This window comes from Crotalus tigris, unplaced genomic scaffold (assembly GCF_016545835.1).
Source record: "Crotalus tigris isolate CLP2741 ecotype Arizona unplaced genomic scaffold, ASM1654583v1 scf7180000024370.6872682, whole genome shotgun sequence".
NCBI classification, from domain to species: Eukaryota; Metazoa; Chordata; class Lepidosauria; order Squamata; family Viperidae; genus Crotalus; species Crotalus tigris.
In genome coordinates, this window is record NW_024100540.1 from 3,874,186 (window position 1) to 3,893,263 (window position 19,078).

At 41.9% G+C, this 19,078-nt stretch overlaps 1 protein-coding gene across 3 annotated transcripts in view; it reads right to left on the bottom strand.

The window, feature by feature from the left end:
* Positions 1–13,112, bottom strand: part of RHBDF2 (rhomboid 5 homolog 2) — an 83,799-nt gene extending 70,687 nt beyond the window's left edge. The window contains exons 1-2 of one of the 3 annotated variants that reach the window (XM_039327989.1): positions 12,663–13,112; positions 11,092–11,135 (exon numbers count right to left, since the gene is read on the bottom strand). The gene's annotated coding sequence lies outside the window, so the exon portion shown is untranslated. Of the gene's footprint in view, positions 1–6,430; positions 7,111–11,091; positions 11,136–12,662 lie in introns of those variants that run through there. The other 2 variants (XM_039327988.1, XM_039327990.1) reach the window with 2 other exon arrangements.
* Between the last annotated feature and the right edge of the window lie 5,966 nt (positions 13,113–19,078).

The following is a 19,078-nucleotide window of genomic DNA, read 5'->3' on the forward strand; positions in this document are numbered from 1 at the left end:
TAGAGGCTGCAAATAGCAGCCATAGGTAAATCTAAGATTTGTTTGGGGGAAGTTGAAATGTATATAAAGTATAGCAAAGGAGAAGGAAACTTATTCTTCCTTGTGAATGCTTGTGCAGCCAGGAAAAAAATATATTAGATTCTTCCCTTCATTCACAGCATCAGAAAAGTCGGCAGAATGCAAAGCAAAATAATGACAACGACAACAACAACAACAACAACAACAACAATCATCTTGCTGCACATTACAGGCTAAAAATGCACTACTCTGTAAAACATTCTTATTGTTTGAAAATCTTATATAGGATACAGCAATAATATCTGTATTACAAAAGTGGATTACAAGTCAGGTGACTTTTTTCTTAAAGAAAAGAAAAGAATAAAATAGACTTCATTTAGCACTCAGGACAAAGACTGAAAATATGAGTCTTCTGTTATTGCCATTTAACTGACCAACAGTCAACCAATACATGATTATTTTCACAGCCTAGGAGGGGCAAAACAGCCTTGGCTGATAAGTAGGTCAAAGTCTTGCCAAGCACAGGCACTTCAGCATAAGTAACAGCTAAGAGATTAATTTTTCATCATAACTCTTAATTTCTTCCAGATCAAATGGAAACTGTTCAACCTCCAGAAACCACAATTTGGCCACAATAAAAAGAAACCTTGGGGGATGTAAAGGTTGCAATGAGGTTATAATGTACCGAGGTTGTGTTGTACAATGCAAACATTCTCTGCATGATAGAAGCCATCATTTTCTGTTTTTTTTCAAGCCTAGCCCTCCATTTTTAGTGGGGAAAATCAACAAAAAACAATTATAGTACACGCTCTATTTGAATTATCCTCATGCTTAAAACTGCAATTGTGAAGCAGTCCTCAAGACACAAAATTACAGATTTAGAGCTCTTTCACTTGATCCTTCCCTAAAGGCTATGGGTCACCTAAAACAGTCCCACCAGGTGAAATTCCACTGACTTGGTGAAGGCAGAGACATATTGACTTTTGTTGCCTGCACACCAGTGCTTAATTTTATTCACTCATTTAGCATATTAGGTGACGTCAGCATTCAAATACAGGGAGTCCTCACTTTACAATCACAGTTGGGAATGGAACTTTTGACACTAAGTGAGATCGTTCTTAAGTGAATTGCACCCAATTGTACAATTGGTTTTGCTAAGAATGTTCAGTGAATCACTGTGGCTGTTAAATGAACCATGTTGTTAAGCAAATCCAGTTTCCTCTATTGACTTTGCTTGTTGTAAGCCAGCTGGGAAGGTTGCAAATGGTGATGTGATCCCAGGATGCTGTACCCATTGTAAATACATGCCTGTTGCCAAGTGTCGGATTTTTGATCCCGTGACCATGGGGGTTCCACAGTGGTTGTAAGAGTGAGCACCGGTTGTAAGTGTCTTTTTTCAGCAGCGTCATAAACACAGGACTACCTGTGCTTGAAGGAATGTCACAAAGAAAATGGCCATAATTTGTTCTCTGTCATCCCAGAATGAACAACATAGAACTTATAGTCTTACATTAATACCAATTTACAATGCCTTGGTAAGGCCACACTTGGAATACTGCATCCAGTTTTGGTCACCACGATGTAAAAAAGATGTTGAGACTCTAGAAAGAGTACAGAGAAGAGCAACAAAGATGATTAGGGGACTGGAGGCTAAAGCATATAAGGAAAGGCTGCTGGAATTGGGTATGTCTAGTTTAATGAAGAGAAGGACGAGGGGGGACATGATAGCAGTATTCCGATATCTCAGGGGCTGCTACAAGAAGAGGGAGTCAAGCTATTTTCCAAGGCACCTGAAGGCAGGACAAGAAGCAACGGATGGAAACTAACCAAGGAGAGAAGCAACCTAGAACTAAGGAGAAACTTCCTGACAGTTAGAACAATTAACCAGTGGAACAACCTGCCTCCAAAAACGGTGAATGCTCCAACACTGGAAGTTTTTAAGAAGACACTGGACAGCCATTTGTCTGAAATGGTATAAGGTTTCCTGCCTGAGCAGGGGGTTAGACTAGATGACCTCCAAGGTCCCTTCCAACTTTATTATTATTATTATTATTATTATTATTATTATTATTATTATTATTATTATTATTATTATTATTATTATTATTATTATTATTATTTCAGGGTGGCGGACTGGATGCTAGAAAAATTCTAATGATGGGTTTCTTTAGTTACCAGGCTGATTTTTTTTTTTTAGATATTAGGAAGATACACATAGGATGTTCATGTTTTTAATTTATTAAAAATTAGCAAAAAGATAAGAAAATAGGAATCAACTTATGGAATAGTGATAAGTGAATAAGGATAAATGAAACGGTATTTTCAAATGGAGGACTTCTGATCATTGGTCAGTGAATCCAGTTTCCATTCCTTACTGGATTTTTTTTTTCTTGGTAAGGAAAAAAAAGATACAGAATAGTGGGCAAATGGAAATGATGTCATCTGGATGCCAAAAAATCCCATCCCCCCATTATCGATCTAACCAGATCTGAACTGCTTCTTCCATATTGACTGACTGCAGATCTCCATGTTTCAGACAGTAGCTTTGTTGTCTCTACTTAAAGACATCCCAGGGATTTTGAAGCTCAGGATTTATTTCATGCAAAGCATTTGCTCTGCCACTTATTTACAACTGTTCCCAGAGACCATTCTAAGAGCAAGAACTCAGTTGTTATGCTGATTACAGTGAAGGTTATATACTAAAGTATAATTGAGATTGACTGATTTATACTATTTGCTGAAATGCAGCTTCTATTATAAATAAGAAATTAGCCTCTCTCTGCAGGAAACCGAATCAAATGTATCCAGAAATAAGCAAGTCTTCAAAATGTTCCTAATTGTTGGGAAACTAGATAAGGTATACAAATGCAACAGCACTCAGATATTGATCTTAAAGCCCAGGCAGACTCTTGTAGATTAGACTACCCTTGAGATAAACAGCACAAAATCATCTAAGAGTTTGGAAGATAATACCAGCCCCTTAAATTAGAACATATTTGGTCCAGAATACATAAACAAATCCCTGTGTCCAACAAGTGTTTTGGTTGTAAATTCTGCTCTAAATATATTGTAATAGTCAATTATTTAGTTATGACATATGGTATAGGTACAGTATCAAGATTTCTCTACATAAGGTTAAAAGTAAGAGATCAGATTAAGTTGTTAAAAGGCATGTTGGCCACATGGCTTTTATGAAAAGAACAGAGCTCATGAGTACTTCCAAACTGTATCATGCTTCTTGAAAGGGAGTGCCACTAAATCCAGAGAAATTTGAACATCTCCATCCAGATCAGCAGATTTTTCCCATCAACTCTTCTATCCTCCAGATTAAATTCCAGCTTGTTTCTCTTTCCCCTCTCCCCAAGCTGCTTCCAAATCCCTATTCAGAGTTTCTACTACCTTTGTAAGATTAGAGAAGAAGCTATAAGCTACCCCCAAATTGATAATACTGTATCTTGATTATTATTGTCCGATTATTTCACTCAATGGTTCCATGTAGACACTAAAAATATAGGTAAGGTAGAGGATTTCAAATGCTAAGAAACTATGCAATGGGTGTCCAGGACTCTTCCAAGTAGGACTGAAGCCAATGTAAAACGACAGTATGCCTCAAACCCTGAAAAAAATCTCCTGGAAAGTTACTAAAACTAATAGCCCTGAAAGCTGCAGTGAGATTCAGGAAAACAACAGTGTCGGACTTTCCCTATCCACTTCCCAACATAAATCAGCTACCAAGAATATGGTTGGAATGAAACAAGCCTTGCTGTTCTCTCCCTGACATTTCTATAGCCATATATATATATATATATATATATATATATATATATATATATATATATATATATATATATATATATATATATATATATATATATATATATATATATATACATACACACACACTGTTAACTTGCCTCAAACTAAAGATTGCTATTTTTTTCCAGAGGAGAATAGAGTGTAGAAGAGCACAGAAATAGCTTTGAAGAAAGCTTAGCCATGAAAGAGAGGAAAAAACCTGGAAGAAACGCAACGTGCCATTTCTGGATTCTCTTTAGTATAAGACAGCCCCAACCTTTACAGTTTGGTGGCCCGGTGAGTGAGGGGGGAGAGGGGAACTGGCCCACGCAAACAAATTGAGCTGCCTGCCCGTGCATGCGTGCCAACCCACTGCTCTTGCGAGATGAGCTGCGGGTGCACATTGTGCACCAACCCACCGCTTGCATGAGTCAAGCTGTGCACATGCACAAGTGCTACCCATGTGGCCCAGTTTTGAACAGGCCATGGCCCGGTAGTGGCTGCGGCCTGGGGGTTGAAGACCCCCTGGTATAAGAGACAGGAACAGAAAATTTCTGTCAGGCTTTCAAGATTCTGTTATTATAACCTGCAAAAATATAGTTCTATGATCTTTGTGGAATCTGTTTCTTGATCAGCCTGCTACAAAGGACTGATGTGTCCTCGTGCCAGCTCCTGTACCTTATTGTCAGTCTGTCAGTAAGACCTCCTCAAGATGACTTCAGGGCCTGCAAGTGGTGTTTTCCTTTTTATCCTGGCTCAGAGTTTCTATCTAGACTTCCAAGCAACCCATGACATATGGAGGAGGAAGTCTGTGATGATGTGTCAAGAATGGACATCTTTTTGTCTCCATTGGTCTGGTGGGTGTGCTGTGCCTCTGCCATGGCCCTTCCATCTGGGCCATAGGTTAAGCTCCTGTTCTACAGTCTTCCACATCCACTCTTTTTAAAAAAAAAAGTTGATTAGTCAAGCTATAGAGTACAGGTAGTCCTCAATTTACAACAGTTCATTTATTTAACCATTCGAAGTTACAGCGGCATTCAAAAAATTGACTTACGACCATTTTTTTTCATACTGTTGCAGCATCCCCATGGTCACGTGATCAAAATTCAGACGCTTGTCAACTGGCTCATATTTATGTAGTTTGCAGTGTCCCGGGGTCACGTGATCACCTTTCTGACAAGCAATGGGAAAGCCAGATTCACTTAACAACCATGTTACTAACTTAACAATTACAGTGATTCCCTTAACTGTGGCAAGAAAGGTCGTAAAATGGGGCAAAGCTCACTGAACAAATGTCTCACTTAGCCAAATAAATTTTGGGCTCAGTTGTGGTCTTAAGTTGAGGACAGCCTCTATGAAGCCTTGAAACTGATTAGCTGACCACTAATTTATTACATGTATTTAAAAGTGTCACTGAAAGGACTTGGAATGTGTCCTTCTATAGCCTGCAGTGATGGGGCGATTTCCTTCCCAGTCACTGCTGCATTCCAGAAAACTCTGGATCTTTACTTTTTTCCCTCCCATAGTGTTCTTGGGTTAGCTTAAAGCAGTGATTCTCAACCTTTCTAATGCCGTGACCCCATAATAGAGTTCCCCATGTTGTGGTGACCCCCAAGTGGGTGTGGCCACCAATAAGAGGGAGTAGGACAGCTAGGGAAAAGGGAAAAAAATGGCGGACCGCATGGTTTGGTGACCCCCGTGAAATGGTCATTCGACCCCAAATGGGGTCCCGACCCACAGGTTGAGAACCACTGGCTTAAAGCTCCCCCACCAAACCCTACAGAAAATGTATTTTTGTACATTTCAGCTGTTCAGAAATGACTGCATCTCTGCTGCTCAACCACCAAATAGCACCCAAAACATGCGTATATCAACCTCCTACAAGTAATGAAATAAAACCACAAAACCTGACTAACCATTGCATTATGCAGGCCAACTGGAAGAGGATACCTGGGTGGAATGAGAATTTCAGGCTCCATCAATAATCAGACACCTTACAGGGTTTCCCAACTTGTGGACTTCCAACTCGCAGAATTTTCATCAATGGCCATGCTGGCTGTGGAATTCTGGGATTTGAAGTTCATGGGATTGGAAATTGCCATAACCGGAAACTGTGCCTTAGTATATTGAGCATTAAAGCAACACAAATTACAGATATGGGAATGCTGTGAGGGTTAGAAAAAATGAAGATAACACTTCCTGTCTCAACTTTGCAATAGGAGGAAAGTATGGCAAAGGATGTGGCCTTTGTTTCCCATAAGATACTGTCTACAACACTTTTAACATCATAATAGAACCGAGGTGGCGCAGCAGTTAGAGTGCAGTACTGCAGGCCACTTTAGCTGACTGTGTTCAGCAGGCCAGCGGTTCAAATCTCACCGGCTCAAGGTTGACTCAGCCTTCCATCCTTCCAAGGTAGGTAACATGAGGACCCAGATTGTTGGGGGCAATGTAAATATATATATATATACATTGCTTACTGGTGTACACTGCTTAGAGAGTGCTTGCACTTAAAGCGGTATATAAGTCTCATAAATAAATAAATAAATAAAATAGTAAAACTCTTAAAAAAAAAAGACTGAGAGGAGCTAACACAAATATTTTAGAGAAAACCCACCTCATTTTTTTTACACCATCTCTTTGACACTCTTTCCACTTTACAACAAATTAATTTGATCAATGGTCAATAGTTCTACTGATGGGCCAGTTATGTTGATTATAATAACCCGAAGTAACAGATTTCCTTCCTAGGGAGGGAAAAGAGAAAGAAACAGGAAATCTTTGCACATGAAAGGCGAAAAACATTTGCTCATTAGAAGCAGAACTGGAACAATTTCTCTGATGAAATTCTGCAACTGTTTTAGCTTTAAAATAAATTCTTCAGCTGCCACACACACAAAAAAAATAGCAAAAAAAAAAGTTCCCTTGACCTATGTTGCCCATATTTGCTGCCAAGGATTTTTATAGCTAGTGATAATTCTTTGGCACGCCACACTGAGTGCCTCCCAAATAGCACTGGAAGAAGAAAAACCTTGGAAAGCAAGCTTGCCCCCTGTGGCTCCCTACATCACCAGAGAACTAACTTGGATAGACCAAGAACCCTTCAAAACACCATTACATGTGATGTTGGAGGAAAAAGAAGGAATGACCAAATTGCCTTCCATTTTCTTTCTTCAGGGTGTCCCTGTGTATGTGTGTGTGTGTGGGGAAGCTTTAATGAAAGATCTTTTGTATGCTGATTAGTGTACATTTAAAGTCACAATAAAGTTTTTTAGCTGTATGCAATGAAATTTCATTTTAATATATGCTGATTAGTGTATATTTAAAGTGACAATAAAGTTTCTATTCTATTCTATTCTATTCTATTCTATTCTATTCTATTCTATTCTATTCTATTCCATTCCACTCCACTCCACTCCACTCCACTCCACCCCACCCCACCCCACCCCAATAGCTACTACATGACAACAGAGAGTTAGAGAAAACAGAGATATCTTCATAATTGTATGGATTCTGGTATCTCAGATTTGACAGCCATAGAGGATTACTGTACAGATAATCTACAACTTACAACAGTTCATTTACTGATTGTCCAAAGTTACAACAGCACTGAAAAAAGTGACTTATGACCATTTTTCACACTTATGACCATTGCAGCATCCGCATGGTCATGTGATTTACATTCAGATGCTTGATAACTGGTTCATATTTATGACCGTGTCCCAGGGTCATGTGATCACCCTTTGTGACCTTCTGCCAAGCAAACTCAATGGGGAAGCCAGATTCACTTAACAATGGTGTTACTAATTTAACAACTGCAGTGATTCACTTAACAAATGCGACAAGAACAATCGTAAAATGGGGCAAAACTCACTTAACAAATTTCTCACTTAGCAACATACGTTTTGGGCTCAATTGTGATCATAAGTCAAGGACTACCTGCAATAATTTTTTTCCTAGCCAAAATATACAGCTCAACGAAACTCATCGCAAATCAAATTACTTTCACTTGGTTGATCTTTACAATTATTCTAAAGCCAGCCGGTTTTCCCACACCAAGGCAAAACTGTTCTTTCAGAAGAGCAACGATGATACCAGAGTTAAAAAGGCAACGATAGGAGACGATACCAGAGTTAAACCGTGTTCATCCTTCAGTCAATTGCTACCAAAACTGTATGGCTCTGATGCCAAAGATCTTCAAGACTTAGCCTGAAGTTCAAAACCTTCCCTGAACAGCTAGATTCAACAGATCCAATTTCCATACAAATTGTGCCCTAAAATAGGCTCTAAATCATGTCTGTTTCAGGTCATTCCTTTCTGAATCTTTTCTGGATAAAATACTGTTTAACTCTGCCTCCATTTGTATGCTGCCAACATTTTACAAAACTAAGATATTTTGTGTAGTTGAATATCACATGCATAGCCCTGTTATTTTTTTCAGTAAAGACTATGAGAATGTATCATCTGGACTGTCCTACTGTATATCTTTCTTCTCACCAATTACTAAAAATGGTAATTTCTAGCTTCTAGATTTAAAGCAGGACTGGGCAGCCTGAGGATCAGGTTACATACCAGCCCACAATTCACTCTCTCTCTCTCTTTGCAATCCTATATTCCCATAACAATAAATCCCAAAAGGCAGTTTCCTGACCCTGAGATGGGAAATGTACAACATCTGTAATACAGTAAAGCCTTAGTTTAGTGGAACCCCATGCTGCAAACTTCAGATTTAACAGACCCAATTTCTATCCTAATTGTGCCCTAAAGTAATGGATGAGTCAGTAGTCTGAATGAGGCAGTTAAACTAATGTAATTTTACAGCACCCCTAGCAAGTTACATCATTTATTTAATGACCTCAGTATGCAAATTGACGCAAACATCATGATATTTGCACCAATTTATATAATGTTCATTAAAAGAAAGCCTGGGCTGAGTTTAAATCAGTGCCATATTCTTGCTGAGTAGCAAGATTTACACAAGGGGTTCTTTTATCATTCCCCCGCACTGGCATGTGGGAATGTGGCCAGCAAATCCAGCCTTAGCTTCTCATACCTCATATTCAGGGATACAATAGTAATTCATATTATCTAAATTTCATTGGTTGGTGAATGTTAATCTCACATTTGTTGTTTGTTGTTGTTAGTTGCAAAGTTGTGTCCGACCCATCGCAGCCCCACGGACAACATTCCTCCAGCCTTCCTGTCCTCTACCATCTTCTGGAGTCCATTTAAGCTCATGCCTACTGCTTCAGTGACTCCATCCAGCCACCTCATTCTCTGTCGTCCCCTTCTTCTAAGTGCCCTCAATCTTTCCCAACATTAGGCCCTTCTCCAGTGAGTCCTTCCTTCTCATTAGTTGGCCAAAGTACTTGAGTTTCAACTTCAGGATCTGGCCTTCTAAAGAGTAGTTAGTGTTGATCTCCTCTAGGATTGACCGGTTTGATCGCCTTGCAGTCCAGGGGACTCGCAGGAGTCTTCTCCAGCACCATAGTTCAAAGGCCTCAATTCTTTTGCGCTCAGCCTTTCTCATGGTCCAACTTTCACAGCCATACATTGCAACTGGGAAAACCATGGCCTTGACTATACGCACTTTTGTTGGCAGGGTGATGCTTTCAATATCCATCATTTAGAATTTTTTAGAACTTATTAGAATCAGCTATTAAACTGACCAGCAAACCATTTTGAGGCTTTCCGCTGCCATAATTTATGTCAGGCATGTAAAACTCAAGTCCACGGGCCACATCCAGCCTGCGATGTGATTAGTTCCGGCCCATGGGAAACAGCAAGGGGCTGGCCTCCACCACCTCAGCCACAGCCCACCTCAGCTGGGCACTCCCCCTAGGCACATGCATAGGAGGAGGGGGGGGAAAGGCCTTGGCAGTGCCCAGCAGCAGCTGCAGTTTGTTGGCCTCGCTTGTTTTGCCCCACCTGGCCTTGCCACACCTCAACCTGCATTGCCTCACCCGGCCCAGCAGCAGCAGCAGCCTTGAGAAGGAGGTAAGCACAGCCAGGTGTCCCCCTCTGGGAAGTGAAGGCTGGGCTGAACTGCAGGGTCCCAGTCCACTTATTTGGCAAAGTGTGGTTAGACACACAAGGAATTTGTCACTGATACAGAAGCACTTCGTGTACTTTCAAAACAACAAAATATAATAATATTAAAATGTACAGCCAACAAGGGGGGAAGTAAAAAAAATAAAAAAGCAATAATACTGCAGCCACACATTTTGTATAATATACACATTAGACAAAAAAAAAACTTTAGTAATCACTGTATTTTGTCAGCTGCAAGAATTAGGTGTTCAGCAGGGTGATGGCATGAGGAAAAAAAACTGTCCCTGTTTTAGCACAACAGTTTTCTCTTCTTTTTCTTCTGTTCCAGGAATTCATTTCTTAGCACTGTAAGGCTTCTCCATGGTTAGGCAACTGCCTACCATTTATCTTTCTAAAGAGGAAAAAAGGGGGAAGGCAGCTTATACTAACCAGAGAATTTTGTCTTTGACTACCAAACAACAGTTCCTTCATTATGACTATAAAGCTGTGTTATTCTAATGCCAAATTCTCACTGATGGAAGTGTGCATTGGAATTTCAAGCAGTTTAACATAAAAGAAAATCTATATGCATATCCCATAAATATTTTCCATTTCATACCCAAAGAAGCAAGTTCAGAATGAATTTGTAAAATTTGTATAAAGCAAGTTCATAATTTTTGTGTCCAGTGGTGCTCATAGGCTACCCAAAAAGAAAATCTTCCTTTGGGCTATGGATCTGTCACAGAACTAGTTCACTCTGGTTTTTTTCCCTGTTTTCTCCTCCCAAATTTTGAAGTGCCTGAATCCACATTCTCTCTTATTAAGTTCATGTTGATATTTTTCCAACACCAAAGAGTTTCCATTGGAAGACAGGAATTCTGTCATTTTGGCAATACGGTCCTTTCTTGTTACAGCTCTCTAGCTATATATTTTATATTTCAATTTCCTCTAGGGTGCAGTAATAATGCCTCATTTCCTTGAATTCAACTCAGTCCCTTAAATTAGCAGAAAACATTGACACTGTTCACAAAATCATGCTAAACTAGAATGCAGCTTAACATGTGTGGAGCAGATGCTGTTGGAGACATTCTCAAAATGGATATCAGGAAAAAAAATATTGCCCTTTACTTGTACCAACAACTACATTTGTAATTGGCCACCAAATACCATATCTGTAATTAGAGAGCCAGCATTTCCTCAACAAGAAGAATTCTGTTAACTAAAATCATGAATAAATTACAAACTTACTTTAGATACAGATCTCCTTATATCAGTTCTTGGTGTTCTCAGCCCTGAATAAACCATTGATAATTTAATCAGATAGCCTTGTGTTTCAGCGTTTTAAGCAGGAAAAACTAAGCAGTTTCAATTCACATTGTATAATTTATAACCTTTTGCTTATCAGGGCCTATACATCATATTTTCCTCTCTAACGCTATGTTTGTACAACACACTATAAACCAAGGGTAAGAAAGAGCACTGTATTTTCAGACAACATGCAATGACAAAGAATCAAGTGGGTTGTATATTTCTGCCTAGCAGTTATGGTTGATGAATTTTGTTGTATTGTGTTATATAAATTATTCTAGAATCCCCCATATTTAAGGTTGAATTTTCCTCTGAGTTAAAGTCCTTCATTACAGTTAAAGTTTTAGTAATTCTTTTTTCTTGCATTCTTTCCCTTTGGGAGATAGGGCTGTTAGAATGATAATGTAAATAAAATTTAGAAGCACAAAAATGTTAGATAACAGCTATATGAAGTACATAATAGGCACTTTAACAATGAGATAGTAGCCATAAAACATTACATCACTGTCCCTTCTATCCGGTAGAGACCTTGTTCCATGTTCTCTTGAAAAATACTGCCAGAAAACCTAAACTACTGTACTACAGTATCTTCTTTCACTTGTAGCAATTTCCAAAAGTTAACTGTGTTGGCTGTTGTATTTAAAACAGCATGATTTGTGGTACCCAAGATCACCAAATGCAGACACAAATTAATCTTTAATACCACAACCACCCTGCTTATTTTGATGGGGATCATCCTGAAGACACTCATAGTTCTGCATATTTAATTCATGCACAGCTTCACTAGAGAGAAATATTGAGGAGGAAATATATACCTGATTAGGTAATCACCAATAAAGGATCCCAAGAACTCTTGGGTCAAATTTGTAAACAATGAACTAACCCCCTAAGGGGTCTGGATTCCTTTGCCCTGGGCAGAATTAAACTCCATTGAAATCAGCCTTAACGATGAGTAAATACTGTAGCATTTACAGCTCATTACAAACTCTTCTCATCGACTGGAAGTAGTTGCGTTATCAGAATTTAGAAAAAAGGAAAAAAAAACGGTCGGCAAAATCTACAGATGAATCATTGAGATGGAAAACTGGGTTGGGGAATAGAAAAACTAAAGAACTGAACTTACAAGGAACAGGAAAGCAGCAAAAAAAAAAAAAAAAAAATCTATGTTGCAATACTGTAGTCTTACCCGCAATAGCGGGTTCTCCCAGAAAGGCGGCGAAACTTTAGACACATGGGCAGAAGTCTTGTGAGGGAGAAGGGGGTGGGCGTGAGCGCCGAGCAGCGTTGACCCACACTCTGGATGAGGATGATGGGGCGTTGTAGTTTAACAGGATAACAGGCTTGCGGGTCAAGGGAAAGAACAAGCCAAAGGCAGTGGGCGAAGTAGAGCGAGTCTCCCCCGCGAAGCTAAGCGTGAGAAAGCATGCGAATAACCCAGCAATCGTAGGCAGGAAAGAAGGCAGCCAAACCGGAGAGGCACCACTCACAGAGCAGGGAGCTCCCGCACTTACAGGCACTTTTCCGGGAGAAGCGAATTTCCCTTTTGCCGGCGCGCTTCACGCTGAGACGGCGGCGGTCGGAAACGCGAGGCAAAGTCGTTTCTCGCTCGGTCGCTCTCCTCTCTTGTAGATCCACCCCTCCGTTTGCCCGGCTCCAGATCCCAAGCTCGCAGCAGCCCTGGCTCTAAGCGTGTCGCCGGTCAGAGAGGGCGTGACCGTGATCGGATCAAACCAATCCGGCTGCGATTAACTGTCAAATAAGGAAGCGACCGAGTGAGAGAAGAAGGAGCCACGAAGAGCGACGCACGAGGTCGCAGCCATCGTCCGCCCTAGACGCCGGAGAGCCTCTCCCTTCCTTTCCTTATCTCCCACCCGCAGCAAAAAGCGCGGCCAGACCGCGGCAACTAAATAGGAAGAGTCGAGCGCAGCCCGCCTTCCTATTTTCCCTCTACCTGGGAAAGTAACCAGGGGTGGAGTCTCGTCTCCTTAGGGGCGGAGGGAGAGAAGGCGGGGCACCAGTCGGTGGAGTGAGGCAGGTGGAGGACCCAGGCGGCCGTGGGGAGTCACTTCCTCTTCTCGAAAGCGGAGGCGTCGGGTGGCATCTCCGGCCGTGCACTATTGGGAGGAAGGGAGTAAAGGGAGTCGCCCCGACTGAGTTCATTCTTAGGTAGACAGGCAAAGAATTATGCTCGGAGGACAGCCTTCTGGGTTTCCACTGCGCTTCTGTGCGCCGGATTCGGCACACGATACGGACAATTAACCGAGTTACCCAAGTCAATCGATCAGAAATCAATCAGAATAGAGCTGGAAGGGATCTCGGAGGCCTTCTAGTCCAACCCCATGCTCAAGCAGGAGACCTATACCATTTCAGACAAGTGGCCGTCCTGTCTTTTCTTAAAAACCTCCAGTGATGGAGCACCCACAATTTCTGAAGGCTGAAACTGTTCCATTGGTTAATTGTCCTCACTGTTAGGAAGCTTCTCCTTAATTCCAGGTTGCTTCTCTCTTTGGTCAGTTTCCAATAGTTCCATTAGTTTCAAGTCATCTTCCCCAATCTGTCACCATAATTCTGAGCCATTACATTATTTGCAACCTGGACTGGGAATTAGGACCTTTGTAGTTCATATTTCTCTGGAGAGAGTCACCTTAGACCCGGGCTTTTCAACCAGTGGTACGGGTAACACCTGTGGTACATTGGCACCTGGCAGGTGGTACGCGACCATCCTAGAAAAGTGGTAGTGGGGGAGGAGAATGAGCTGAACCAATGGCAGCACCACACAAGCCTGAGTGAGAGATGGCTGGAGCTGCAGGGCTGTCAGGGCTCAGCAGAAGCACCAGGATCAGCGCTTCTTCAGGGCTGTCAGGGCTCAGCAGAAACGCCAGGATCAGTGTCAGGTTCCAGTTGGAGCTTGGCGCTAATCCTGGTGCTTCTGCTGAGCCCTGAAGAAGAACCAATCAACTGGAAAGCAGCACTGATCCTGGTGCTTCTGCTGAGCCCAGAAGAAGCGCCGATCAGCTGGAATGTTGCAGCATCTCCAGGGTCTTGTGATTTACATTCAGATGCTTGGCAACTGATTCATATTTATGATGGTCACAGTGTCCCAGGATCATGTGAAGTGACCAAAACCTGTTGCAACCACCCAGCAGACAGGGGGAATAAAAACCAAACACACCCCACCCCACCCCTGCTGCCAATCCTCAACAGAAATGCTCACAACAATGAAAACCTTGGACAGGAGGAAGAGTGGTGCTGGGTGCTGTCTTGCTTGCTGTGGCTTGGGGGGGGGGACTTTTTTTTCCGTGCCATTGTAACTTCAAACAGTCACTAAGCGAACTGTTGTAAGCGAGGACTACCTGTACTTTACCAGTTTTTTCCCCCCCTTTTTTTTTTGGTCAACAAGTTTTTGACACCTTGCTAGGTGACTGGTGGTACTTGGATGCTGCCATATCCTAAAAGTGGAACAATGGGTGAAAAGGTTGAAAAGCCCTGCCTTAGACCAAGGGTGTCAAACTGCCGGCCCACAAGCCGGTTGCATCATGCAAAGGCCACACCCACCCCAGCTCCAGCAATGCAAAAAAAGTCGCAACATCATGTAATGTGGCGAGTTTGACATCCGTGCCTTTTAGAACATTCAGGATAATAGTGGTGGTGGTAATTTAGAGTCAGACTATATGCAATCTTTACTTGAGAATATAGGATAACGGGATTTACTTTTGGGGAGGCACGCATAAGCTAATTGGTGTTGTAATTAAGGCACCAGGCTAGAAACTGGGAGACCCTTAGTTCTGGTCCTGCCTTTGCTTGGCAACTTTGGGCCAATCATCCTCTCTCAACCCTAGGAAAGAGGGCAAACCGCTTCCAAAAAACCTTGCCAAGAAAAGGGGCTGAAAGGGGTGTAGATGTCTGCTTTCTTATAATAACCTTCAGGGTTCTCCCACTATTTCTTTTTCTGGTTTCTTATCACAGACATATTCACAGCAAGTGTTACTATAACTATTTTTTAAACTAAGTAAAAAAAATGTCATAACTGTTGTAACTCTCTACATAAGGCAGTGATGGCAAACCTTTTAGAGACTGAGTGCCCAAACTGTAACCCAAAACCCACTTATGCATTGTTGGGTGCTGGGTGGGTGTGGCCCATTGGCTGGGTGTGGCCAATTGGAAGGGTATGGCCCATTGGGTGGGCGTGGCTGCAGTGGTAACGGCAGACTGGGTGAGACTAAAAAGTTCAATCAATCAATTCCAACTTTGCAAGACCTTTTTTTTCCCGCGAATAGTTGAAATTGACTGATTGATTGAACCTTTTTTTTTTTGCACACGGCATCAGAGGTCTAAAGTGAAAAGGTTTTATAAAACCCAGCTGAAGGCCAAGGACTGGGGCGACGGCACGCGTGCCCACAGAGAGGGCCCTGAGTGCCACCTCAGGCACTCGTGCCATAGGTTCGCCACCACTGACATAGGGTAAAGCTGAGAAAACATTTTGAAGTTTAGTGACCAGAGCTGAACATAGTTTTCCAAATGAACAGAATAGAATAATAACTTTATTGTCACTTTGAATGTAAAGACAAACCCTTGTATTTTTCATTTGGGAAAGCTAGATTATAGTCTAGACAATTACAGTTCCTTTCATCATGGTGTTTACATCACAATCCCAAAATCACTTCCTAGTTTGTCTAGACTACCCATGTTTTCATAAATTTAGGATGAACCATTTTTATGCATCACTTTAACTTGCTTACATTTTCTGTAGCCTTTCTACTTATCTAGCCCTAAATATCTTAACATTTTTAACTACCCTGTCAAGGCAGAAAAAAAAATGCCTGGACATACAGTACACACACACACACACACACACACACACACACACACACATTATCTTTAAGAACACCTGGATCTATCACTATCATCTTTCCCAAAAACTTCAAAAGCCATTTCAAAATGATCTCACTATTGTCAACCTTGAATGCTGTTTAAGGTCATAAATTCACCTCCAGATGACCAAAAGACAACCCAGAAATCCCCAGACATTTTGGGGGGGGGGGTATATTGTTTGGCATTACCTACAGCACGTGAAATAGATGTCCCATACCTAGCGATAAAAAAACAAAAAACTATTTTTAAAGTTTGATTTTAAAATCTTCAACTTAATACATTAGCAAGAGAATATGGATGAAGATCAGGAAAAAAATCCTTTTTATGTTGAAATCAATACATGAAACCATTCTTTCAGCGTGTAACAAAATAAGAGGCAAAATAAAGGAACAACATGCCAACTTAAATATACAAACTCAGATCTTGACTACAACCAAAGAACTAACAATGCAGAAACTAACAGGAGAAGTGGAACAACTAAATACAAAGGCAGAGGACCCAACTGACCAACAGATCCAGCCAACAGGAAAATTAGAAAAGAGAGTGACAACATTGAAAATGGAAAAGACTTTTTACATAAATCAGAAGAAATCTGAGGAAAAGGAAGAAGAACAGATTGAATGGAAGATAAACTTATTAGGACAATTGTGGGAAATTGGAGTAACAGGGAGATGATTAAATTAATATAATTGGCCTAGTTCAGTGGTGGCCAACCTATGGCATGCATGCCAGAGGTGGCACTCAGAGCCCTCTCTGTGGGCACATACGCCATCGCCCCACCCCGCCAACCGCCGCGGCCCCTCACCAGGAACTCCCCTGGGGGAGAGTCGCCCCGAGCATGGTCCACATAGAGCAGCACAGCCAAGGACATGACAGCCAGCCAGACTCCACCCTTGTGCCCCATCGCACACAGTTGATGCTGTGGGGCAGGGGCAGAGGGCATGGCCACCATGGCACTGCTGGACCACTTGGACGATCGGCGGGCCATGGAGGCAGTGAATGGCCCTGTGGGCAGGTGGGGGGTGGGGCATATGGGGGGCAGGAGTGGGGGCAGGGCAGATGGGGCAGGGGCCGGTCTGATTTTTGTGCACTCGGTCTCTAAAAGGTTCACCATCACTGGCCTAGTTCTTCCAGAAAAACTGTTAATTAAATGGTCTTTCTTATTTCAAATAATACATATAATAATAGAGGGAGAATTGTTTAAGGATTCAAAACTACTAACATGGAAGGTTAGTTGGCAAAGGAAAAAAGCCAGAGTAACTGAAAGAAACTAGGGTTTTGATTTATTAGAGGAGATTTTATATTACTGATTAGAGGGTTGAATATGGTGAAAAATACATAATTTTTAGAAAATAAAAACATAATTGAATAGATAAGGTGTGTAATAAGATTAATAGACTTTTGGTTTAATATGGTCAAAAATAGATAACTTTTAGAAAATAGAATTAGATTATATGTAAATAGATAAGATGTGTATTTGGAATATTAGATTTTGTTATAAAAGAGGAAAAATATAGAAGTTGAGATGAGGGAAACTCTGGTCATCTAAAGCTTGGAAATTATAATACCAAATGTTAAGTTGAATATTGAGGGGAAATTAAAGCTTGGGAAAAAAAGCAAGAAGAGGACATAGATTGTATATAAGGATTGAATGCAAACACAATTAAGATATGTATAAGCTAAAAATTATTGATAAATGTAACAAAGATGGTTTTACTTAGTTGATAACAATAAGAACTATATTAGCTCAATGTGAGATAGTAGATATTAAGGGGAAAAGAGAGGAAATATCTGATGTAACTTGAGATTTGTGCTAAAGATTTATTTATGTTATTGAATTATTCATTACCCAGTCACCACGTTGCTTTTTAAATAACAGTCATCCAGGGGTCAGATTTTATAAACCCCAGGCCTGCCGGAAAAGCCAGGTCTTAAGCAGCTTACGGAAAACCAACAGGGTGGGAGCGGTCCTAATCTCCGGGGGGAGCTGGTTCCAAGACGTGGGCGCCATCACAGAGAAAGCCCTCCTCCGTGGCCCCGCCAAATGGCACTGCTTGGCCGACGGGACCCGAAGGAGGCCCAGCCTGTGGGATCTAACCGGACGAAGGGAACTATGAGATAGTAGGTGGTCTCGCAAATAGCCTGGCCCTGAGCCATATAGGGCTTTAAAGGTAATAACCAACACCTTGAATTGGACCCGGAGACCAATAGGCAACCAGTGCAGCTCATGGAGGATAGGTGTAACGTGGGTGTATCGAGGAGCACCCACTATCACTCGCGCGACTGCATTCTGGACCAACTGTAGTCTCCGAATACTTTTCAAGGGTAGCCCCATGTAGAGCGCATTGCAGTAGTCCAAACGTGAGGTGACAAGGGCATGAGTGACTGTAAGGAGAGCCTCTCAGTCCAGGTAGGGTCGCAACTGATGCAACAGACGAACTTGTGCAAAAGTCCTCCCAGCCACAGCCGTCAAATGATGTTCCAAATTCAACTGTGGATCAAGGAGGACACCCAAGTTGCGAACCCGCTCCGAAGGGGGTATATTTTCCCCCGCTAGAGTCAACACTGGACAGTCGACGTGATCCTTGGGAGGCAACATCCAAAGCCACTCAGTCTTGTCAGGATTGAGTCTGAGTCTGTTAACCCCCATCCAGACCCTCATGGCTTCAAGGCAACGGCCCATCACATCAGCCGCTTCACTGAGAGAGCTCGGGGAGGAGATATATAGCTGGGTATCATCAGCATACTGATGAAACCTCACCCCGTGCTGTCTGATGATCTCACCCAGCGGCTTCATGTAAATGTTAAATAGTTGGGGGGAGAGGACCAACCCCTGTGGCACGCCGCATTCAAGGGGCCTTGGGGTTGACCTCTGCCCTCCCACCAATACCGATTGCGACCGGCCAGAGAGATAGGAGGAGAACCACCGTAAAACGGTGCCTCCCACTCCTACCCCTTCAAGTCGTCGCAAAAGGATACCATGATTGATGGTATCAAAAGCCGCTGAGAGGTCAAGTAGCACCAAGACAGAGGAATAACCCCTGTCTCGGGCCCG